Source organism: Dendrobates tinctorius, unplaced genomic scaffold, assembly GCF_039654945.1.
Source record: "Dendrobates tinctorius isolate UK_male_01 unplaced genomic scaffold, ASM3965494v1 ptg000063l, whole genome shotgun sequence".
NCBI classification, from domain to species: domain Eukaryota; kingdom Metazoa; phylum Chordata; class Amphibia; order Anura; family Dendrobatidae; genus Dendrobates; species Dendrobates tinctorius.
In genome coordinates this window covers 4,238,525-4,264,781 of record NW_027361731.1, presented here as the reverse complement: position 1 = coordinate 4,264,781, position 26,257 = coordinate 4,238,525, and the positions used below count along the sequence as shown (strand labels likewise).

Below are 26,257 nucleotides of genomic sequence, written 5' to 3'. Positions count from 1 at the left end.
ACGTGTTCTCTCGCCGCCATCGCCACTCCAGGCGGCCGATGCCCCGACACCCGCAGCGTCTCATACCGTCCGGTGGGCAGTAATCAAATGGCGCCAAGCAGCCGCACCCCAGCTTTCCCGTGGGGTGGGGCGTCGGCAGGCCTTTCCACCCATCTGCCAGGGTCCAGTACATGGGAGCGTCGGCCTCCGGGCACATCCTGCTGTCCACGGGGGTACGTTGGAGGGGGTCCCAGTCCATTCAACACGACTGCAAACACCCGGACCTCTCCCCTGCGCTGTAGTAATGCCTGATGCTGCCCCGGATCTTCTGTCAGCTCCACTGAGTCACCACAGCTCTCCCAATTTGTAATCCACAGGTAAGCCAGTTGTAATCCACAGTTAATCCAAGCAGCACAGTCCAAGTTCTTTAAGGCAGGCCTGCCGCAGAAGATGATGTATTAGCGGCGGCGATCCTGCCGACTACGCCAAATGTAGGGTAGGAGGGCCGAGCTGGGGGGTGGTCCCTCTTCTTACCGCGCAGAGACGAAACAGAGACAAGATGGAGGCAAGTTCAGGGTGCAACAGGTCCAAGCTTTATTCTCTGGCCGTCCACTTGACAGCCTCCACAGTATACCGCACTTCAAAGCAATACACTTTACTTGTCGGCCCTCCGTTTCCAGAGCCGCTTCTCACACCGTACTTTATACTAGGGACGTGTCTGCACACACCGTCCCCTCCTCACTCGTCGACGCTCCTGACAGGTCCATCACTGTGGCCGCCTTAGGCACGTAAACCAACAGCGATTCCACTGATCAGTCGTCGTGTCAAATACGGTGTCTCACACCCAGTGCCTCGTCCCTTCTGCAGTTCTTCCTGTCAGGACCACCCCCCTGATGTTCATTCTCCTCACAGCACACAGACTGTCGCAGTCCTCCTGTCACTGGAGCTCCCCCAGGGGGACTGGAACCTTCTGGAACCCTCCCTCAGTATTTATAGCTCCCCATGACCAACGGTTTCTAAAGCCCTAAGCTGATGTCAAGTCCTTTGCGCACACTCCTCCCTGCCATCTAATGGTCAACCCAAGGTACTGCATGTCCACTACACTTTCCTAGCTGTTTCCCCACTGTAATAACTGACACCTACCTACACTGTGCAAACCTTTCCTTCTTCACTCTGACTAGTCCGTCCGTCCGTCAGGTCACCTTCCCTACATCAGCGTCCTCCCCTGTCTGTTGTCTGCTCAGCGCTGAAGAAAGCCCGTGCGCTTTTCCCGCTCTCAGCTCACCTCCCTTCCTGTTCCTGACTGCTGAACAGGCTGCTTTTGTGTCCCCCCGGGGAACCTGCTGCCCTGGTTCTGGGCACGGAGCAGAGGAGGCAACCCTCCATCGGCTCTTCCTGTACTTCACCCCCTTACACAAGAAAGGTCAGAGTAGTTCTGAAGCCACCCCTTTGTTATTTTAGCTGTGTGCTTAGGGTCATTGTCTTGTTGAAAGGTGAACCTTCGGCCAAGTCTGAGGTCCAGAGCACTCTGGAAGAGGTTTTCATCCAGAATTTCTCTGTACTTGGCTGCATTCATGTTTCCTTCAATTGCAACCAGTCATCCTGTTCCTGCAGCTGAAAAACACCCCATAGCATGATGCTGCCACCACCATATTTCACTGTTGGGATTGTATTGGGCAGGTGGTGAGCAGTGCCTGGTTTTCTCCACACATACTGCTTAGAATTATCACCAAAAAATTCTATCTTCATATCATCAGACCAGAGAATCTTATTTCTCATAGCGAGTCCTTCATGTGTTTTTGTTTTTAGCAAACTCTATGCAGTCTTTCATATTTCTTGCACTGAGACGAGGTTTCCATCAGGCCACTCTGCCGTAAAGGCCCAACTGGTGGAGGGCTACAGTGATAGTTGACTGTGTGGAACTTTCTCCCATCTTCCTACTACATCTGTGGAGCTCAGCCACAGTGATCTTGGGGTTGTTCTTTACCTCTCACCAAGGCTCTTCTCCCATGATTGCTCAGTTTGGCTGGCTAGCCAGGTCTAGGAAGACTTCTGGTGGTCCCAAACTTCTTCCATTTAAGGATTATGGAGGCCACTGTGCTCTTAGGAACCTTGAGTACTGCAGAAATTCTTATGTAACCTTTGCCAGATCTGTGCATTGCCTCAATTCTGTCTCTGAGCTCCTCGGCCAGTTCCTTTTGACCTCATGATTTTCATTCGATCTGACATGCACTGTGAGCTTGTCGGGATCCCTCAGATTACTCTTTCATCTGAAGGACCGATGTTCTTAGGTGTGAAGCACCATATGTCTCTAATCAATTGCTCCGTCGAGAAGGATAACACAGACACGGCTGTATGATACCACTCGGGATGCCTCCAAGACGCCTCTGGCTTATCAGTTAGGCTTCCGTCTTTTATAGTAAAGAATTTAAACATTTTACAGACATGCGCAGTACAAATGATTTTACAACTTGTTTTCGACAAAGAAAGTCATTTAGGCGAAAAAGCAGAGGTATTTGACCTTGGTTCACAAGGGAGATGTCTGAGACATCTCCTCGAAGAACAGATAAGGTTTTAAACAAGAGAATGCAACATAGACAGAACTCAATTTAACTCCTTCAGTTCCTATCATTCCCCCCTTTGACATCTTCATTTTCCACAATCTGGAACACTGGATCCTGCAACAACAGTGGATAGTGGCTCGTTCACCAGGTACTATCCCAGGCCGACGGGTTGCCCAAGGGAGACAGGTCTTCTACCTTCTCCATCCCCCAGATACTGAAGCCACGTCCATCATTGCAAGAGTACGCTCCTTCATGCCAGAAATGAGATGTCAATCTAGGACTCAAAGGAATAATAGTTAAATTCTTGTTGTTTACAGTCAAACTTCCTTATCTATTTCTACATCTTTTCTTGCATACAGAGATACACCAAAAAACAAGTTTCAATAGCACATATATTACGAAGATACAAACAACAATACGTAATAGACTTAGTATAATCCCAGTTATCCAGCCTCCAATACCCTTAAACCAATTAGCTGGATTAAGAAAGGAGAATGTATCTGACCACCAACTATCCTTAGTACGATCATTGTCTTTATCGTACTGATCTCTAAGTTTTTGAACATCCTCTATTTTCAATTTTAACTTTATAATGCTGTTGGGATCTATATAATGACAGCAAGCTGGTCCGATGACTTGACACATACCTCCTTGCGCTGCAGTTAAATAATCTAGTACTATGGTATGCTGATTAGTGGCTATGATGAGCTGATTTTGGACAGCAACGGTGGTGTTCAATATATCCAATATATCCCATATTTGGTCATCTAAGTAATCTGTAGCCCTGACTAATTTATCCCACATTTGAGTAATCATAGGATAAATAAAAATAGAACTGACAATTTTATTAGCCACACTCATCTGCACTATATGTGGTCTCCCAGAGAGGCGAGGTGTATTGTCAGCAGCTCTTTTGTACAACGTGTGTTTAGGTATGCTCTGAGTATTCAACTGGTCATTCGGAATAACAAAGGTAGCTGGAGTCAAACGACCCAGAGTACAAGCACCTCTTACCCCTACTGGCAACCATTTATATGCATTGTCTCCACATATCCAGTACATGTCACTAGGTAGGTCCCATAGGGCTGAATGTTGTAATACCAGTCTATGAACTAAATCTATGAACGCAGATACATTCTGAAGCATACACCAATTTGGAAGTTGTCCTTAAGGGCTACAATACCCTACATCGGGATTTCCACAGGTGGGAGTTCCTTTCTCATATCCAGATGACTCGTTGCAAGGTATATTACTCTTATGCTTTGTTAACTCCTGTGGCTAGTTTGCAATGCGATGCGTGGATCCAGGTTGGTCGTCCTTCCAACTTAACAGAAGTAGGCGTTGTTAGGAGTACTTAGTAAGGTCCTTGATATCAGGGTTCAAGGGTCTTTCTGGAGTGTTTCTTGACATATACGTAATCACCAGGTTGTAGACAATGAGTTCCTTCCACACTATCTGGATCTGGAGTGGAAGAGAAAACTAGAGAATGCATTTGAGTTAAATGCTTTTGCAACTGGATTACATAACTTGTCAAATTATCCACATTGAGTGTTAAGACCTGTGGGTAGTACAACCCTGTGTTCGGTGGTCTTCCAAACAGTATCTCGAAGGGTGACAGTTTAGTTTTCCCCGTGGGTGTGTACCTTACTGAGAATAATGCTAATGGGAGACACTCTGGCCATGGTCTATGGGTTTGTTCCATGGTTTTCTGTATTTTCAATTTTAGTGTCCCGTTCATTCTCTCTACCTTCCCTGAACTCTGTGGGTGGTAGGGTGTATGAAATGCTTGTTCTACACCTATCATTTGCATTACATTTTGCATTACCTCAGCAGTAAAGTGTGTACCTCTGTCTGATTCAATTGTTTCAGGGACACCGAATCGTGGTACTAGTTCCATCACCAGTGTCTTTGCAGTGGCTCGAGCTGTAGCCGTTTTCACCGGGTAGGCCTCTGGCCATCCAGAGAAGAGATCTACACATACTAGGATATTTGCATACACTCCTACCTTGGTAGCTGTATGTCGTCAATCTGCCGTCTCTGAAATGGGTAGAGAGGCCTAGGTGTCGCTTTCTTAGGGACTTTTACTGTTTTACCTGGGTTGTGCTGTGCACAGATGAGGCATGATTGTACAAGTTTCGCGGCTGCGCAACTGAAGCCAGGAGCGATCCAGAAGGCATCTACCATGGCACACATGTGACTTTTTGAGGTGTGATTGGGGCCATGTGCTGCTTGCGCCATGATTGGGAACAGGGACTTTGGTGGGCACATTTTATCCTTATTCTCCCATACTCCATTTGAGTTCAGCTCAGCTCCCAGTCTCCCCCGGTGTACCTTCTCTGTTTGGGCAGCCTTTTGCTGGAGGGATTTCAGGACATCTAGACCCAATGTGGCTGGAATACGCTGACTCCCCGCCACCGTCCACTGCTCTCTCTAGGCCGCCTTGTGCTATTTTAGCAGACTCGTTCGCCCTTCTATTGCCCTCTACCTCCACGGAGTCACCTTTGTGTGTGCTTTTACCTTGACAATGCCAACCTGGACTGGTAACATCAATGCCTCCATCAATTGTTTCACCAGCTCTGCATTTTTAATGGGCTTCGAATCTGTGAAAATATTAGCGACTTTACCTGCAGCGGCTCTACACGCCTCAGTGAGTGCCTTCAACTCTGCCTCCTGCGCCGACATGTGAGGAGAGAGTGGTTCCGCTCGGATTACCTCATGTGAGGATACTACTGCATATCCAGTGTAGAATCGTCCATCCTGGTGGTATCTGGGGCCATCTACAAAAAAGAAACTCAAAGTCTGCATTAGGAACAGGTTTTTCATGAATGTGTGCAAACCCAACTGTCTCCTGACTCATCAGTTCTATGCAGACATGTTCATGCGTCATGTCAAAGTATCCTTCCTCACTTGCCAATACGGTCACCAATTCCCCCTTTTCTGAATCCACAGGCAGGAGGGTGGCTGGATTCAGAACGTTACATCTTTTGAGGAGTGACATACTGAGGAATTAGTAGAGCACACTCAAGTCGGAGCTGTCTGGCCATAGACAGATGTTTTGGTTGAACTTGTAGGAGTATGGCATGGATGTCATGTGGGGAATAGATTGTCAAAAGAAACGTCAGTGTCATCTCACATGCCTTCCCTATTACGTCTCCACTTTTTTCCTTGTGCTCCAGCATACATGACAGGTCGTTTTATTGTCCTTGTTTGCTCAATTTCTTTAGCTACCTTAAGGAGGTCTTTCGGATCTACATGTCTCCATTCAGGTCTGGCTGTCTGTACTGCGTCTCGTAAGTCTTTGTTCATACCGTCAATGAATGCATTCACCAGTATTCTAACATCAAGTGGGTTTATGCAAATGTACCCCATGTCTGCCCATTTCAGCTGTAACCGTCCAAGGTATATCTCTACACTCTCTCCTCTTTGCTGTGTCACATTAGTCAGGAGTACAGACTGCTCTGATTGTTCCACTGCAGCCCATTGTCTTAGTGACTCACAGTACGTCTCCCCAGATCGTGCAGATTTATCATCCATGCCCCAAGCCTGATTCTTTGTCACATCTGTGTGTGTCTTAATTATATGATCTAGTGCGTCACCTGCCTTTAAACTCACCAACCTCTCTAGGTCTGCCCAGGTACACTTATATGTCTGCTGTACTTCCTTTATGTGTCTGTAAAACGGGAATGGTTGGTCTTCAGGGGCAGGCAGCTGCTTCAGCAAAGCTAGCTGGTCAGAGGGGCTCCAGGGATAATACACCTGTATCTTTCTTATTCTAGTCACACTTCTAGGTCCTGATGGGGTTGGCCGTCTGATGTCTACTGTCAGCTTACTCCTCAAGGGCCAATGTCCCCACTACCCACTATCCACACTATTATGTCAGCTTCTTATGATCTAGTCTGGATAGGATTTAGTGCAATTCTCTTAGGTCAGTAGCACAGGTCACACAAGTAGCTATTCAGTCTGGATTTGTCTGAGTCTGACCACAGTGTTTACAAGTCCATCTGTTTTGTCTGGGTCTCTGGTTACACTTTGTCAATCAAACATTCATAATACACCTCCCATACTGCTGCACATTCTCAAGCATCATTTATTCACTTGCTATTTTCTTCCCTTGTCTGTGCCTTTTTGTACATCCAAACATTCACACTCTGGTATTTTTGCCTTTTTCAATATTTGTCCCACTTGTTTTACTGCTTCCTTCCTTCTCTGTCTTTTGTAATTTGACACAATTTGCTATACAAATCAATCACACAACTAGAAGCAGGTTCAAACACATTAATGACCAAACAATCACTTACAATTCCCTTCTAAATTAGGCACCATATCTTACTTTTAACTTCCAATCTTCAATTAAGTACTGTTGCTTTAAAATGCACAAATCTTTCAGCGCGTACCTTACGGATAGAATTACAGAGAATTTTGAGCACAGCTCACACTCAGCAGAGATAAGAGCGAAGGGAGAAGAAAAACTGCGCAGCGCCATCCTTCCCCCCCTCCCATCAGAATGCAGCGTCGTCCTTCACAGAATTCTGTAGTTCTTTAGACTTATCAAAATCAATTTCTACAAAGAAACTCAAAATCACGGGATTTCACTGTAAGGGCAGATAACTGTATAATGAGATTAACCATGCCTTGCCCTTTTTCTGGCCAAATGCATTCAGGAAACTTTACAATGTAATGCCACATATAACACGAACTATATCGTTACTCAATTCATTCAGTCTCAGATGTAGATTTGAAATATCTAGAACGCATCTGTCCGGGATTCCACCACAACTAGAAAGGTCACAAATCTCTTGACACAAAAATGATGTGTGATGATTCATTCATACGTGCTCATTCACTGATTTTTTTTTTTTTTTTTTTTATACTCAATTACTCATCTCTCATCTTATTCAGAGGTTCTCATAGACATATATACAAGGATTCACACAGCCTGCCTATCTTGCACTTTGGATTTGATTAATACTTTTTCCAGGTTCTTTGCTGCACTACTTCCATATCTATCCTCAATTATATCACATAACCGATTTCCTTCTTCAGGTGTCTTTCCCTGACTGTTCCCCCATCTTATCTTTTATTCTTATCCTGTCTCTCTTGTTGTCTTCCTGTTAGTCCCCTGCCTTAGGTGGTGTATTGGGTAAGCTCAAGACTAGGCTCTACTATACCTCGTTACCTTCTTCCTAAGGTGCTAACAGGCTAAATGGAGTGTCTGTTCCTCGGTGTACTACGTGTTTCGTGTACTTATATGCTATGTAGCATCCGAACAGAAATACTCCCACAACACACAGGATTGTAAATAAAGTGTCCATCTACTGGGGTTCTTCAGTCATATCCTGTCACAGGCTCATTTCACGGTCCTGTGCTCATTCGGTCACACTCTTATCTGTCACAAGGTTTATTCGTAAAGGGTGTTTATTTAAGCTTAGGCGGTGACCTCCCCGAAAGGACGCTGTCACATGACCCAGTTAGGCAATATCACCACTCTTTGAACGAATACCTACTGTGCAGCTTATTTGTCTACTTTCCACAGTCCTTCAAATCAAAGTAGCCATTCAACAACCTCCTCTATTCCTAGTGCGGAACCGTCTATTGTGAAAAACTTGTCCGTCCGGGCTGCGCAGTATGAACTGTTCACCCAGCCTTATATTCCGTAATGTCAGACCTCTCCCATTTTGATTTGCATCAGCTCTTTTTCTAAAAATAGCTGTGCACAGACAGAACCTACAGTAACCTCTCATTCGAGCAGAAATTACATATGCGTGTCACACCCGATTTCCTCAGAGTTCTTATATGGACCTGATTTTACGGCCCCCTCCTCTACTAGATTCCCCTTTATACGGACCTTAGTTATAATGATAGATTATGAAGAGCAGAGAAGAGAAAAATTGATCTCTTACCTGGCCAGGTCTTTAGGTCTGCTGTTCACAATTTCATCAGTAACTGGAGTGGTCTGTAGATCGGGTAGTCTTGGAGAGGTGCCTATATCAGGTCCCTGTTTCGGGCGCCAGGAAACTGTCGGGATCCCTCAGATTACTCTTTCATCTGAAGGACCGATGTTCTTAGGTGTGAAGCACCATATGTCTCTAATCAATTGCTCCGTCGAGAAGGATAACACAGACACGGCTGTATGATACCACTCGGGATGCCTCCAAGACGCCTCTGGCTTATCAGTTAGGCTTCCGTCTTTTATAGTAAAGAATTTAAACATTTTACAGACATGCGCAGTACAAATGATTTTACAACTTGTTTTCGACAAAGAAAGTCATTTAGGCGAAAAAGCAGAGGTATTTGACCTTGGTTCACAAGGGAGATGTCTGAGACATCTCCTCGAAGAACAGATAAGGTTTTAAACAAGAGAATGCAACATAGACAGAACTCAATTTAACTCCTTCAGTTCCTATCAAGCTCTTATATAGACAGGTGTGCACCTTTACAAATCAAGTCCTATCAGTTTAATTAAACACAGCTGGACTCCAATGAAGGAGTAGAACCATCTTAAGGAGGATCACAAGGAAATGGACAGCATTTGACTTAAATATGAGTGTCTGAACATAGGGTCTGAATACTTCTGACCATGTGATATTTCAGTTTTTCTTTTGTAATACATTTTCAAAAATTTCTACATTTTTTCAGTCAAGATGGGGTGCAGAGTGTACTGTACATTAATGAGAAAAAAATGAACTTTTTTAATTTACCATATGGCTGCAATGAAACAAAGAGTGAAAAATTTAAAGAGGTCTGAATGCTTTCCGTACCCACTGTACATGGATACTAAATGTGGTTTGGGCATACTGCAAGGCTCAGAAGCAAGGGGGAGATTTGATTTTGGGTGTGCGGATATTGGTGGATTGGTTTATGGAAGTCATGTTGCTTTTCAAGAGCCTTTGAGCCACTAATGTGTAAAACTCTGTTTTTCCCTTGACAGATGGTGGACTTGAGTGGGGACTTTTTTTTTTCCCAGGACGAGTAGAAGTTTTTATTGGTATCATTTTCATCTGCATAACGTTGGTGGCTTTTTATTCCAATAGGTGTGAGGCAGAATGAACAAACAGTTGAACACCACGGTCTACTAGGTCATGCTATTAGGTTTTCCATTAGTCTGTGAACTGTCATTGTCTTCGTGAATAATCCAATATTTTTACATTACTTATAGGGATGAGCAATCATGCTCGGTGACGCTCAGCTATCACTCGTGTATATGAGTGCTCGGACGTGCTCGTTACTCAACGAGCATTGGGCGTTGCTCAGTTTCAAATTCAAATTCCCACCCTGCTTGTTTGACACCTGTTACATAACCCATAGGCATGAGGGGATTGTCTCAGAGTCACTGTAATGTGGTAGCCATCTTGGCAATTGCATTACTGTGTTTGGCTGACATCAGGCATTATAAAAGAACAGGTGCCGCCCGGCTTGGCATACTGACGCCATTGCACAACTCTGTGATACTTTGTATTAAGATAGAGTGCTTGTCTAGGCCTGTGTGTACAGTATAATGAATCAGAGTCCTGTAGTGTTGATACTGGAGCTGAAGCTGAACCATTATAATAACAGCCCTTCTAAGGGCTAATTGTTTGCTTTACTGTTTGTATCATTAACATCCTGCATTTAATCTAGGGAGGGAAAGAGATCCAGGATTAGGGAGAGTGGCAGAATACAGTCTGTAGAAAGGGATTATGGCTGTGCAGTTGCTCGGAAAATATATAGCCACAACATTTTTTTTTGGTGTGAAAAAATTGAATATATTGTATGATCCATTGAGTATTATTTGCCTTGTGGTACATTTTGGTGTTATAAAACGCTCCAAAAAAGTGTTGAAATTTATTTCTGGACTAAACTCACGCATACAGTATTCTGTGGTCTGGGGTACATTTTTTTTTATCTAACACTCCAAACAAGCGATAAAAATTTTTTCTAGGTTAAATTTCTCATATATACACTATTCCGTGGTGTGAGGTAAATTTCTTTGATATATAACACTCAAAAAGCATTAAAAAAATTAGTTGGGTCAAATTTCTCACCCATTCACTATTTCGTGGTCTAGGGTACAATTATGTGGTATATAACACTCAAAAAGAGTGTTTAATAGTTTTTGCTGTATTCAATTAGTCATCCATACAGTGTAACGTGCTTAGTGGGTGACAAAGACGGCAGACCACACAAGACTCCTGAGGGAGTGACCAGAGGGACACTGGATTCAGAGGAAGCTGGCGCAACAGCAGAGGTGGCAGGAGCTTGTGGTCTGGATCCGGTCAATTTCCTGGAACCACCAAGGCCCGAACCCAGGACACATCCTTTACCCCTGGGGTTCTTACAGACTGAGGATGGGAGAGCCAGGATCCAGTAGCTGGTAAGCGGACTGTGGGGCTTTGGCTGGTCGAAAGAGACAAAGAAGTGAGCCATGACCAGGTTTGAAGAAATCTTATCGGGCCCGCTAGCTGCAATGTACCAAGAGTTGGCATCCCGGGGTGTGGTCATTACTTACGACCGTCAGGGGAGAAGGGGGTACATTAAAGAGTTTTGGGACCCATCATCATATCTTTTGCAACCGTTGGGCATTAGAGACGGAAAAGTTGCCTCAAAGGCTGCAAGAGCCTACTGCTGGAACCAGAGTTACGTTCCTCAAAATGGAGGGACAACATCGCTGGAATGCAGTGGGCGTGATATCAAAAGGAAGTTAGCATGATGAATCCTTCTTAAGGAATGAATGGGCCTGGGAGAGGTTCTTTGATGCGGCTTGAGACATGGCTACTACAATCCTCTAGAGAGCGTTCTATCCTTGGGGTTCCCTACCTCCTTTGCAGGAGCAGCCAATGGTGTTTTTCTATACGTTGGAGGCTACAGCACTAGTGGAATCCAGGTCACATCACAGGCACCTGGGAATCAGGCTTCAGGAAACAGAGGGAGGCAGTCCACCCAGCCTTCCGAGGAAGGTAAAGAAGAAGTGGATACCTGAAGAGGATTACTGTATTATCCTCCTTTTAATTTTTTACTGGCTGTGTACTTTGTGCAAAGCTTTTATGAGTGTAGGAGTATAGCAATTACATTTTAAAATATTTCAATGAGGCCCAAAAGTTATTGCCTTTCAGGGGTTTATGGATGACAGTTCTGATAATTTTTTCCTTTATGAGTGTATAAGTACATAAACTACACTTTCAAAATATTTAGTTCCCAATTTTATTTATGGGTAGTTATCCATACAGTTTAAGTCAGTTATTGCTACTTTATGGTGGTAAGTAAATCTCCAAAAAAGCGTTAAAAAATTTGGCTGGGTTAAATTTCTCACCCGTACACTATTCCGTGGTGTGGGGTAAATTTTTGTGATATCTAACCCTCTAAGAAAGCGTTAAAAAATGTATCCGTTTTCAATTACCCATGAATAGAGTGTTCTTGGGTACTTTTATTGGTACAGTGGGGAAAAAAGTATTTAGTCAGCCACCAATTGTGCATGTTCTCCCACTTAAAAAGATGAGAGAGGCCTGTAATTGACTTCATAAGTAGACCACAACTATGAGAGTCAAAATGAGAAAACAAATCCAAAAAATCAGCTTGTATGATTTGGCAAGTTTTATTTTTCAAATTATGGTGGAAAATAAGTATTTAGTCATTAACAAAAGTTCATCTCAAAATTTTGTTAGCAATGACCGAGGTCAAGTGTTTTCTGTATGTATTCACAAGGTTGGCACACACTGGTTGGTGGTAAGTTGGCCCATTCCTCCATGCAGATCTCCTCTAGAGCAATGATGCTTTGGGCCTGTCACTTCGCAACATAGACTTTCAAATCCCTCCAAAGGTTTTCAATGGGGTTGAGATCTGGAGACTGGCTAGGCCACTCCAGGACCTTCATATGCTTCTTACGAAGCCACTCATTTGTTGCCTTGGCGGTGTGCTTGGGATCATTATCATGCTGAAAGACCCATCCACGTTTCATCTTCAATGGCCTTGCTGATGGAAGCAGGTTGGCACTCAAAATCTCACAATACATGGCCCCATTCATTCTTTCATGTACATGGATCAGTCGTCCTGGTCCCTTTTCAGAGAAACAGTCCTAAAGCATGATTTTGCCACACCCATGCTTCACAGTAGATATGGTGTTCTTTAGATGCAACTCAGCATTCTGTCTCCTCCAAACACGCAGAGTTTTTTGTTTCTACCAAACAGTTCTCCTTTGGTTTCATCAGACCATATCACATTCTCTCAATACTCTTCTGGATAATCCAAATGCTCTCTAGCAAACTTCAGAAGGGCCTGGACATGTACTGGCTTAAAGGGAATCTATCACCCCTTTTTTCGAATATGAGCTGCCGGCACCGCCATCAGGGGCTTATCTACAGCATTCTGTAATGCTGTAGATAAGCCCCAATGTTACCTGAAAGATAAGAAAAAAGCTAGATTATATTCACCCCAAAGTCAGTTTCGGTCCAATGGGTGTCGCCGTCCTGTCCGGCGCCTCCCATCTTCCTACGATGCCGTCCTCTTTCCTACCTGTCGTGGCTCCTGCGCAGGTGCACTGCTCTGCCCTATTGAGGGCAGAGCAGAGTACTGCAGTGCGCAGGCGCTGGGAAAGGTTAGAGCGGTCCGGCGCCTGCGCACTGCAGTATTCTGCTCTGCCCTCAACAGGGCAGAGCAGTGCGCCTGCGCTGGAGCCATGATAGGAAGTAAAGAAGAGGACGGCATCATATGAAGATGGGAGGCGCCGGACTGGACGGCGACACCCATCGGACCGAAATGGATGCCGGGGTGAGTATAATCTAACTTTTTTTTTTTCTTTCAGGTTACATCAGTGGATTATCTACAGCATTACAGAATGCTGTAGATAAGCCCCTGATGGCGGTGCCGGCAGCTCATATTTGGAAAAAAAGGCTGACAGATTCCCTATTAGCAGGGGGACATGTCTGTCACTGAAGGATCTGAGTCCCTGGCGGTGTAGTGTTACTGATGATAGCCTTTGTTACGGTGGTCCCAGCTCTATGCAGGTCATTCACTAGGTCCCCCTGTGTGGTTCTGGGATTTTTTTCTCACCATTCTTGTGATCATTTAGAACCCAAGGGGTGAGATCTTGTGTGGAGCCCCAGATCCAGGGATTACCAGTGGTCTTGTATGTCTTCCATTTTCTTGTTATTGCTCCCACAGTTGATTTCATCACACGAAGCTGCTTGCCTATTGCAGATTCAGTCTTCCTAGCCTGGTGCAGGGCTACTATTTTGTTTCTGGTGTACTTCGGCAGCTCTTTGGTCTTCAACATCGTAGAGTTTGGAGTGTGACTGCTTGAGTTTGTGGACAGGTGTCTTTTATAATGATAACAAGTTCAAACAGGTGCCATTGCTACAGGTAATGAGTTGAGAACAGAGGAGCCTTTTAAAGAAGAAGTTACAGGTCTGTGAGAGCCAGAAATCTTGCATGTTTTTAGGTGACCAAATACTTATTTTCCACCATAATTTGCAAAAATAAATCTTGCCAAATCAGACAAGGTGATTTTTTTTGGATTTGTTTTCTTGTTTTGACTCTCATAGTTGTGGTCTACAGGCCTCTCTCATATTTTTAAGTGGGAGAACTTGCACAATTTGTGGCTGACCAAATACTTTTTTTTCCCCACTGTATATAATCCTCAAAAAATTGATTCAAAATGTATCAATATTATATTGCTCATTCATAGTGGATTTCGGTGACCTATAACTCTCCCAAAAATTGTTCAAAAATGTATTGGCATTATATTGTTGATTCCATAGAGTATTATGTTTTCTTGGGTCCTCTTCGGTGGTATCTTACCCTCAAAAAAATTGTTAAAAAATCAGTATTCTATTGCTCATCCATAGAGTATTACATGTTCTGGGGTTCATTTCATTGGTATTTTAACACTCACAAAAAGCATTGTAAAATTATTCTTGATTGAGTAACTCACCCATACTTTATTACGTGCTCTGTGGTACATTTCAGTGGTAAATAACTCTTCAAAAAAGCATTGAAAAATTTGCTTGGATTCAATTACTGATCCATACTATATTCCCTGGTCTGTGGTACATTTAGTTAGTATATAACACTACAAAAAAAAGCAGTGAGAAATTTGTTTGGATTGAATTACTCATTCATACAGTATTATGTGCTTTCTGTTACATTTCAGTGTTATATAAAAATCCCCAAAAGCCTTGAAAAAATGTTTATGCATGCATTCAGTGATTCATCCATACACTCTAACGAGGTTCTCATAATATTTTACTGGTATATTAAATTCTAAAATAATAACCCTTCCAAAACAATTTATGGATTCAATTAGTCATGCATAGAGAATTACGTGCTTTCTTTTACATTTTGGTGGTATATTAAACTCTAAAAAAAAAAAAAAACCTTCAAAAATGTTTTATGGATTCAATGATTCATCCATACACTGTAACGTGGTTTTTGATACACTTTGCCGGTGTATTAAACTACAAAAAAAAAAAAAAAAACTTTTTATGTATGTTCTCCCCATGTTTGCGTGGGGTTCCTCTGGGCACTCTGGTTTCCTCCCACACTCCAAAGACATACTGATAGGGAATTTAGATTGTGAGCTCCATCAGGGACAGTGATGATAATGTGTGCAAACTGTAAAGTGCTGCGGAATATGTTAGCGCTATATAAAAGATTATTATTATTAAAAAACACTTTTGGCCTCGTACAGTTCACAAAATATTTTTGGTAAAAAATTGATTATTGTAATATACTGTAGAACCTGTATTGTGTGAAACTTCGTTGGTTTGAAATAAAAAAACAAAATTTGGCCTGCTACAGGTGTACACTTTCTTAATATTTTAATGAGGCCGTCCAGTTTTTGCCTTCAAGGGTGTATAGATGACCCTGCTTTGTAATTTTTGACATGCTTTGTATTGTGCAGAACTTTTATGAGTAGAGTAGTACCACAACTATACTTTGCTACCAATATTTGAAAGAAAAAAAAACCAAAAATGGATACCAGAGCGATATTAACAATTCAATAATTTTATTGGTATACTGTATATAAAATAAAATCACATAACCACACAAGATAGTTAAAAAAGAATAAATATAAAGGGGAATGACACCTTAGTGCCACGTCAGTTTAGGAATGTGAGGCAAGGTCTACATAAACACTTGAAGTAAAGTTAGAACATGTTAAAAAAAAAAAAAAAAAAAAAAGTCAGATGAAATCCGTCTAGTACGTGAGAGGAATCGCATATATAAAAAAAATGCAAGTACCAAAATCAAATGATCCATAAAAAATATATATATATATATAACTTCAATCCAATCAATTGGCATAAAACACTGCACAGATTAGTAATGATAGATAAAAAAGTAAAATTTAAAAATAAAGTGCGTAGTGCTTTATAACATAAATAGAAAAAAATAAATATATAACATGAATTGTAAGGTGTCTAATGCCACAGTATATAGACAAATAACATTTTCAGGTGAATATCCATGGTGGCATATAATTATTTACATAAAGTGAATAGTGCCATAATATATGAATAAATCATATCCCATAATAAGAATACAGCATTTCATAAAATTATAAATATTGCCCACAACAGACCAATAAGTAACGATAAGAAAATAATGATGAAAGACCTGCAAAACAGACCTGCACAAAATGTGGAAGTCCTCTATGCGCGTTTCGCTTAATGCTTCTTCGGGGGGCTTACTATACGGATTTCATCTGACTTTTTTTTTTTACATGTTCTAACTTTTACTTCAGGTGTAGACCGTGCCTCACATTCCTGCATTGACGTGTTACTAGGGTGTCGATCTCCTTTTATATTTATTCTTTTTTAACTATCTTTTGTGTGATTATGTGATTTTTATTTTATACATACCAATAAAATTTTTGTATGGTTAATATCACTCTGGTATCCATTTTTTAGGGTTTTTCTGATATTAATTTATGGATGAGCTTTTTTACATATGCCCCTTTGTTTGGTTAATTAATTTTTGACAGAGGTAGTACAGTTAGTGCTTTCATGGGTGCATGGATGACCCTGTTTGTAATTTTTGGGAGGCTTTGCACTGTGCAGAACTTTTATGAGTGGATGAGTACCACAACTGTACTTACAATTCCTTGCAAAAGTATTTAGCCCCCTGGAACTTTTCAACCTTTTCCCACATATCATGCTTCAAACATAAAGATACCAAATGTAAATTTTTGGTGTAGAATCAACAACAAGTGGAACACAATTGTGAAGTTGAACAAAATTTACTGGTTATTTTATATTTTTGTGAAAATGCAAAAACTGAAAAGTGGGGCATGCAATATTATTCAGCCCCTTTACTTTCAGTGCAGGAAACTCACTCGAGAAGTTAATTGTGGATCTCTGAATGATCCAATGTTGTCCTAAATGACTAATGATGATAAATATCCACCTGTGTGTAATCAAGTCTCTGTATAATGCACCTGCTCTCTGATAGTCTCAGGGTCCTGTTTGAATCACTGAGAGCATCATGAAGACCAAGGAACACAACAGGCAGGTCCGTGATACTGTTGTGGAGAAGTTTAAAGCCGGATTTGGATACAAAATGATTTTCCAAAACTTTAAACATCCCAAGGAGCACTGTGCAAGCGATCATATTGAAATGGACGGAGTATCATACCAACTGCAAATCTACCAAGACCCGGTCGTCCCTTCTAAATTTTCATCTCAAACAAGGAGAAGACTGATCAGAGATGCAGCCAAAAGAGGCCCATGATCACTCTGGATGAACTGCAGAGATCTACAGCTGAGGTGGTACAGCCTGTCCATAGGCCAACAATCAGTCATACACTGCACAAATCTGGCCTTTATGGAAGAGTGGCAAGAAGAAAGCAATTTCTCAAAGATATCCATAAAAAGTGTTGTTTAAAGTTTGCAACAAGCCACCTAGGAGACACACGAAACATGTGGAAGAAGGTGCTCTTGTCAGATGAAACCAAAATCAAAGGGACGGAAATTTGTCTTTCAACAAGACAATGATCCCAAACATAAAGCAAAATCTACAATGGAATGGTTCACAAATAAACGTATCCAGGTGTTAGAATGGCCAAGTCAAAGTCCAGACCTGAATCCAATCGAGAATCTCTGGAAATAGCTGAAAACTGTTGTTTACAAACGATAAACCTCACTGAGCTCGAGCTGTTTGCCAAGGAAGAATGGGCAAGAATTTCTGTCTCTCGATGTACAAAACAGATAGACATACCCCAAGCGACTTGCAGCTGTAATTGCAGCAAAAGGTGACGCAGCAAAGTATTAAGTTAAAGTCCCCAAATCCTTTTCCAGTTCTGTGGGCCCAAATATACTCCCATTTAATATATACTAAATGGTGGCCTGATTCTAACGCATCAGGTATTCTAGAATATGGCCAATTCACATCCCATAGAATATGCCCCATATGCTGCCCCATAGAATATGCCGCCATATGCTGCTCCACAGATTATGCTGTCATATGCTGCTCCATAGAATATGCCCCCATATACTGCCCCATAGAATATGCCCCCATATGCTGCCCCCAAAAGATGTTCCATATATTATACCCCCATATGCTGCTGATGCAAAAAAAAATGCCATATTCACCTCTCCTGCTCAGGACCCGGCACCTGAGTTATTCACCTGTCCGGGGTCCATTGCTGCTCACCGCTGTCTGACGCTTCCTGTGTCAGTGACTGTTCAGCCAGCAGAGGGCGCAGCGCGCACTAACCACGTCACCCTGCCCTCTGCTGGCTAAATGTCACTGACACAGGACGCAGCAGACAGCAGTGAGTGAGCAGCGATGGACCGAGGGACAGGTGAATATCGCCCTACTTACCCCCTTCTGGCGCGGTCTCTGCAGCCCCATTTCTCCATGGTCTCCCTGCCTTCAGCGGTCATGTGATACCACTCATTACACTCATGAATATGCGCATATTCATGAGATTAATGAGCGGTACCACGTGACCGCTGAAGGCAGGAAGGGAGACCATGGAGAAGCAGTCTGATTCCTGCTTCCCAAAGATAAGTTTTTGCTCTGCTATTGAACTTATTAGTTTTGTTTTGTTTACCTTGTTTTTTGGAGTTCAGCCATCCCCGGTCGGGGGTGTGCTGAGTTCCATTTTTGTCTCTGATCAGTTTGTCTCTTTGCTCTGTCTTCAGAATTTACCTGAGTGCTGATATAGTCTTTTTGAAGTCCTAGCGACTTCAGGGCCTGTTTTTCCTATCAGACGGTTGGGACATTTTTTGGTAGGGTTTTTTTTTAAGCATTGCAGACAGCAGCTTTTCTATCCTGTCCTTTTTAGTTAGCTTGGGCCCCATCGTTTGCTCAACCTATCTTTCTATCTGTGTTAGTGTTTCCATCTTGCTTCACCGTCATTATATGTTGGGGGCTGCCTATTGCTTTGAGGTCTGCTCTGGGGCAGTTTAGATTTCCCCTTTCTTTCTTTGGGCCTATTTAGTTCTCTGGCTGTGATCGAGGGGTCTAGGGCATCGTAGGAACCCCCCACGGCTACTGTTAGTTGCTGTGGATAGGATCAGGGGTCTGCAATCCGATAGCTACCAACCTCTCCGGTTTTCTGGACTTAGCTTGTATTTTTGTTTTTTCCTCCTTCGGTGACTCATTCATAACACATTTCTAGAATTCGACCTTTTCTTACTTTTGATTCTAAAAAAACTCTGACTGTTTCTCTTATTCATTCTCTTCTTGACTATTATAACTCCCTTCTAATCGGTCTCCCTCTTACCAAACTCTCCCCCCTCCAATCTGTCTTGAATGCAGCTGCCAGGATCATATTCCTCGCCAATCGTTACACCGATGCCTCTACCTTGTGCCAGTCATTACACTGGCTACCCATCCAATCCAGAATCCAGTACAAACTTATTACCCTCACCCACAAAGCTCTTCATTGCTCAGCACCATCCTACATCTCCCTTGTTTCAGTATACCATCCTACTCGTGCCCTCCGTTCTGCTGATGACCTGAGGTTGGCATCCTCAATAATCAGAACCTCCCACTCCCGTCTTCAAGACTATACACGTGCTGCGCAAATTTTTTGAAATGCACTTCCCAGGTCAATACGATTAGTCCCCAATCTCCACAATTTTAAGCGTGCCCTGAAAACGCATTTATTCAGACTGGCCTACTGCCTCAACACAGTAACCTAATCTATCCCTGTGTGGCACAGCCAAAAGTTTTTTTTACCATAACCAGGTTCCACGCATCATGTTCCCACATGCTTTATGCATCCATTAGCCCTCTGTATCTGTACTGTTACACACTTAACAGTTGCCCTGATTGTATGGACCAGCCATAATGTTACCACCCACCTTTCGTGTCTACCTCTTAGCTCATAGACTGTAAGCTTGCAAACAGGGCCCTCATTCCTCTTGGTATTTGTTATAATCTATATGATTATTGTTATGCTGTAATGTATATTGTCTGTACAAGTCCCCTCTGAAATGTAAAGTGCTGCGAAATAAGTCAGCGCTATAGAAATAAAATTTATTATTATTTATTATTAATGTGGATTTTACGGAGATGCACACCCCTCCACCTTTTTTTTTAATCTTTCCTGTCCTTTCTAAATGTAGTGTAACCCTCTGTTTGTCACCCAGTCATGGGTTTCGTCAAGCCAGGTTTCCGTAATGCCCACCACATCGTATTCTGTGACTGTCATAAGAGTCTCCAGTTCATTCATTTTGTTTGCTATACTTCTTGCATTTGCCAGCAGACATTTAACCCTTTCCTGAAATATGACGTACTATCCCGTCCATGTGACCTGGGCCTTAATGCCCATGGACAGAATAGTACGTCATAGCGATCAGCTGCGCTCACGGGGGGAACGCAGCTGATCGCGGCTGGGTGTCAGCTGATTATCACAGCTGACACCAGGCACTATGTGCCAGGATCAGTCTCTGACCGCTCCTACTCCACACTGATGAGGGGCAATACCCCGAAACAGCTGTCTGTGGATGGATACCGTGCTTTGGCATAGGTGGTTTCCTTCATTGGAGACTGCCCTTCCCGTGGTTGTTCCTTCCCGGTGAAAGACCTGGCTAGTCATTGCTTGCGTTGAGAAACATGTGATGGTGTCTCCGCGGCTTCTGTTTTTGCATCATTAACCCCTGGCACACTGCGATCAAACATGATCACAGTGTTCCGGGGGGTATAGTGAAGCATCGCGCAGGGAGAGGGCTCCCTGCATGCTTCCCTGAGACCCTTGGAATAACGTGATGTGCTCGCGTTGTTCTGAGGGCCTCCTCCCTGCAGGCCCCCAGATCCAAGATGGCTGTGGGGTCCTTTCGGGTCCTGCAGGGAAGGGGATTCTCAGCACCTGCGGAGAGCAGGCGCTGAGAAGCCTCCTACACTGCCTGTCAGATCACTGATCTGACACAGTGCAGTGCAAAGTGCCAGATCAGCGATCTGACACTATATAGTAATGTCCCACCCTGGGACTAAGTAAAAAAGTATATGTAAAAAAAAAAAAAAAAAGTGTAAAAATATTTTTTTTTTTTAAATTCCTAAATAAAGGAAAAAAATATTCCCCAATAAATTCATTTATTTTTGTAAATAAAAAAAAAGTACACATATTTAGTATCGCCACATCCGTAACTACCCACCCTATAAAACTGTCCCACTAGTTAACTCCTTTAGTGAACCCCTTAAAAAAAGTCAAAAATAATGCTTTATCATCATACCGCCCAACACAAAGTGCAATAACATGGGCTGAAAATATTATATTCTTATTTTTTAAATCCTGTTTAAATTTTGCCTTATATAAAACTAATTGTACAGGAAAGAATATTTCTTGACATTTATTTTCATGTAAACTATAGTTTCTTGTTAATTTTGAATGTTTTATTGTTAGTCCTTAAAGTGGAGTAAAAGTGTGACACCATTGTTCTCAGCAGCAATCTGGGAGTCGGATATGCTTCCAGGGGTCTCCCCTATGCTGTTCTACTTCTGTTCAGCACTTTATCCATCCATTTTGACATTTTCACTATCCTGTAGACTTCTTTGCAGGGTCTGCCTGAAAAATGCTCAGATTTCACATTGACTCCCATTATACGGTGGGTATGGAAAGTATTCAGACCCCTTTTAAATTTTTCACTCTTTCACTGTGCTCTTAGGAACCTTGAGTACATGATGTGACTTAAATATGAGTGTCTTAGCAAAGGGTCTGAATACTTATGGCCATGTGATATTTCAGTATTTTTTTTTTATTATAAATTTGCAGAAATTTCTACATTTCTTTTTTTTTTTTTTTTTTTTCAGTTAAGATTGGGTGCAGAGTGTACATTAATGAGAAAAATGAACTTTTTTGAATTTACCAAATGGCTGCAAAGAAACAAAGAGTGAAAAATGTAAAGGGGTCTGACTATCCTACTTTCCGTACTAGTTACTCGAAATGGGCATTTGAGCTTTAGGAATTGCTCGATTCGAGTAACGAGCATCTGAGCATTTTAACGCTCGCTCATCTCTAATAACTTGCTATTTTTACAGTTTAAGTAGAAATGATAAAAAATCTAAAGGATATTTTAAAAATAATAATTGGTTTTATTCTTGGCAGATGACAGTACCAGGAGATCAGAGGGACAGCTGACATTTTCAATTTTTAAATCAGATGATCTTGAGATCCCACAAGATACAACTGAAGTGAATTCGATTACTCCAGATATACCATCATCCCTTCACAGCAAAGGTCAATCATCTGATCCATTGAAACAGGTCCTGTATTCTGATTCATTGCCGACTACTAAGGAAAATCAAAGTGGCAAAATAAGCATTAAAAACGTAACTGCTCTTATCGCAGAGAAGCCGTTTTCACATTCAGAATATGGGAATAGTTTTCCCCTCGAAAAGTCTTTTCTTAAACCTCAAATAATTCATACAACAGAGAACAGATTTTCTTGTTCCAAATGTGGGAAATGTTTCAACCAGAAATCAGACCTTCTTAGTCACCAGAGAAGTCACACAGGGGAGAAGTCATTTTTATGTTCAGAATGTGGAAAAATCTTTACACATAAATCAAATTTTGTTAGTCACCAGAGAACTCACACAGGGGAGAAGCCTTTTTCCTGTTCAGAATGTGCAAAATGTTTTAACCAGAAATCAAATCTTGTTATGCACCAGAGAATTCACACAGGGGAGAAACCATTTTCATGTTCAGAATGTGGGAAATGTTTTAGCCGTAAATCAGATTTTGTTAAGCACCAAAGAACCCACTCATGGGAGAAGCCTTTTTCATGTTCAGAATGTGAGAAATGTTTTCACCGCGAATCAGATTTTGTTAAACACCAGAGAACCCACACAGGGGAGAAGCCTTTTTCTTGTTCAGATTGTGGGAAATCTTTTAAATACAAATGTGATTATGTTAACCACCAGAGAACTCACACAGGGGAGAAGCCATTTTCCTGTTCAGAATGTGGGAAATGTTTTAACAAAAATTGGAATCTTGTTTTACACCAAAGAACTCACACAGGGGAGAAGCCTTTTTCATGTTCAGAATGTGGGAAATGTTTTAATCAGAAATCTGATTTGGTTAAGCACCAAAGAACCCACACAGGATAGTAGTCTTTTTCCTGTTCAGAATGTGAGAAATATTTTAATAAGAAATTAAATCTTGTTTTACACCAACAAACTCACACAGGAAAGAAGCTTTTTTTCCTGTTAACAATGTGGAAAATATTTTACAAAGAAATCAAATTGTGTTAAGTACCAGAGAACCCACATATGGGAGAATTAAACCAAAAAACTATTCCACATAGTCAGGTGGAAGAGCCTCTAGACCAATTAATTAAACCAAGAAAAACCAAAACAATTAAAAAAAAAAAAAATAAATAAAATTCAAAAAAAATTTGTCAGTACCTCGTTCTGAATAGTGCAGATTAGAACTTAGCCACTACATATCCTATTCAGACTTGGGTAATTTAACCCTGATAGGCCTTTACTTGTATCAGACTGGCATTTTCATTACTGATCTAGTTACGGTGTCCTGTGTGGTGGATTCAGAGGAGTGCTTCCGCCCCCCTTTTTTGTCTGGGGTGTGTTTACAATTTATTGGGTCACATAATGTATAAATGATTATTGTGAACATGTTTATCTTTATCATTGGACTCCGGAAAATCTCTCTCCCTTTTTTCCCTTCTCCTACCTTCATGTGTGCGTACCCAGACACTCTTTTTGTCACATTGTTTATGCTTAAATAAATTTTGTATTATTCTTGAAATCATTTTGAGCTTCTATTTTTTGATGTTTACGATTACATTTTGAGCATTTAATCATATTAATATATATGACTAACATGTGAGCATGCTCAGTTAACACATATGGGAGAAGCCTTTTTTTCTGTTCAGAAAGTAGAAAATGATTTGTGAAGAATTCATCTTTTCTTAGAAATCAGAGCAGTTACATAGGGGAGAAGCCTTTTCATGTTGGAAATATTTTATAATTTACACAGAAATCTACTCTTAATAAACATCAGTGTGTCACGATTGCTCTGCTCAGTGTGTCTTGGATCCGGTGACTGATAGCTTAGTCTTCCAATCTGGTGCAGGGGTTTGTTGAGCTGTCGATGTTTTGATGGATATATTTCAGCTGTAAATTCTATGTCTGGGAGGTGCCAAACGTCTTTCAGATGTTTTCTGTTCCACGAGATTATCTAGCTACTTAGGTGACATGTCAGTCCCAGATCTGCAAGACGTAGCATCTGCTCAGTGGTTTGCCTTGTATTTCTGTGCACTATTTGTTGATCTTTTGCTGCCTGAACTTTGCACTGATCCGCTATCTCCCTGGTATTCTGACCTGTGTGTTATCAGGTGATCAATCTTATCCAGATAGTCCAGGGAGCACCAGAAGCTAGAATCTTTACAGTCCCAGTTTTCTAGTACTATAAGTTGCTTCTCAAAGCTCTCCGCTACTGACTGTAGTTATGACTTCGGTACTTTCTGACTTTCAGTTGGTCTCTCACAAACCAGTAGTGGCTCATCCTGATGTTTTTTTTATGTGAAAAAGACCAAACAAGGGTATTCAGGGAGAGCTGTAGACTGTTTACCTTACAACCTCGGTCTCTGAGGGAGTAGTCCTAGTGGGTAGGATAATCATGTCCCTACTGCGAGGAAAAACTCAAAGTTGGGCATTTTTTTTGTCCCAGAAAGGTCTTCAGTTGACACCTTTTTTGACGCCTTAGGGATGATCTATGATGAACTAAACAGAATCAAGATCGCGGAGTCAAAGATCATGAACCTGACACAGTGGGGCTGCACTGTTGAAGACTCTAGTTCTGAGTTTCGGCAATGGTCCACTGAAGTGCTGTGGAATGATGCAGTTCTGAGATGCTAGTTCCACAGAGGCCTCTCAGATATTCTGAAAGATCCACCTTGTTCCTTTGGGGGAGGCCATGACAAAGGCCATTCAAATCGATTGAAGAATTCATGAGACATGTGATGAGCGGCAGAACGTTTCAGTCATTCTTCTCAAGTCCATCCACCTACTTGAGGCGGAACCAATAGAGGTTGGAGCTGCCAGCTCTCGGGCTGTTGAGAAGAGACATTTCCTTAAAGGAAAGGTGCCATTAAAAAAAAAAATTCAACAATTGAAAAAATGTAATGTACTAATGTTTTAATTTGTTAAAAAATGCATATTGATATCCTTTAGAGGATTCTGGGCACATTGCGCTCCTGTACATTGATACAAGTTATTTTTCAAGGTGATATACAGATGTATCTTAAAAGATAATGACAAAAATAGGGACTTTTTTTTTTTAATCCTCCCATATACTGTAGTATAATGCACTCCCCATAGTCCTCCGCACAGTATACTGCACTCCCCATAGTCCTTTATATAGTATAATACAATCCCCGTAGTCATCTATACAGTATAATGCACTCCTTATAGTCATCCATATAGTATAATGCACTTCCCATAGTTATCCATATGGAATAATGCACTCCCCATAGTTCTTCATTTAGTATACTTCATTCCCTGTAGTCATAATTATAGTATAATTCACTTCCCATAGTTATACATACAGTATTATGCACCCCATAGCCTCCCCTACAGTATTTTTTGTGCCCTGAGCTAATGATGATACCATTTTGGGGGAGATTGTGACATTTACAGTACCTACCAGGTTAATTAATTTTTTATTTTAATAGTGTGACAAATATTGGAGATATAATTTCATGTCAATCATTTGTATCTTGTTTGGCCTGGTATTATAAACCCCCCCTTCAGTGCAGAACAAAGAACACCTAGTAGTAGCTGAGAGGTCACATGTCCAAAGCCTGTGAGTGACAGATCTCACACCTTGAGCAGCTCAGCTCAGAACAAAAGGCTTGGTGGTCATGAGGTCTAAACTGCTTTGATGAGTCAGTTATCTATATATATAATTGTCTTATCATGTCTGTCTGCAACAGAAATCGCGGGTCGCCGACTGTTCGCGGCCGCCAGGCCGCAACCAATCAGCGAAGGCGCAGCTGTTTGTAGCGGTAAGCTGCGCCTGTCGCTGATTGCCGTGACCAATCAGCGGCAGGCGCAGTCCTTAATCTGTAAAAAAGAGAACTAAAATTTAAAAAAAGGTTATTCTCACCTTCCGACGGCCTCCTGTCTTCTTTCCACGCGCCCGGCCTCTTGTTCCCGGTAATGCTTTGCGGCTTAGATCGCTGATGACGTCACTCTCGCGAAAGCGAGAAAGAAGACTGATGTCATCAGCGGTCTAAGCCGCAAAGCATTACTGGGAACGCGAGGCCGTCGGAAGG

General features: G+C 41.9%; 1 pseudogene; it reads left to right on the top strand.

Moving 5' to 3' along the window:
* LOC141094182 (uncharacterized) overlaps nucleotides 1–23,727 on the top strand; it is a 64,096-nt pseudogene extending 40,369 nt beyond the window's left edge.
* The last annotated feature ends 2,530 nt before the right edge of the window (nucleotides 23,728–26,257 follow it).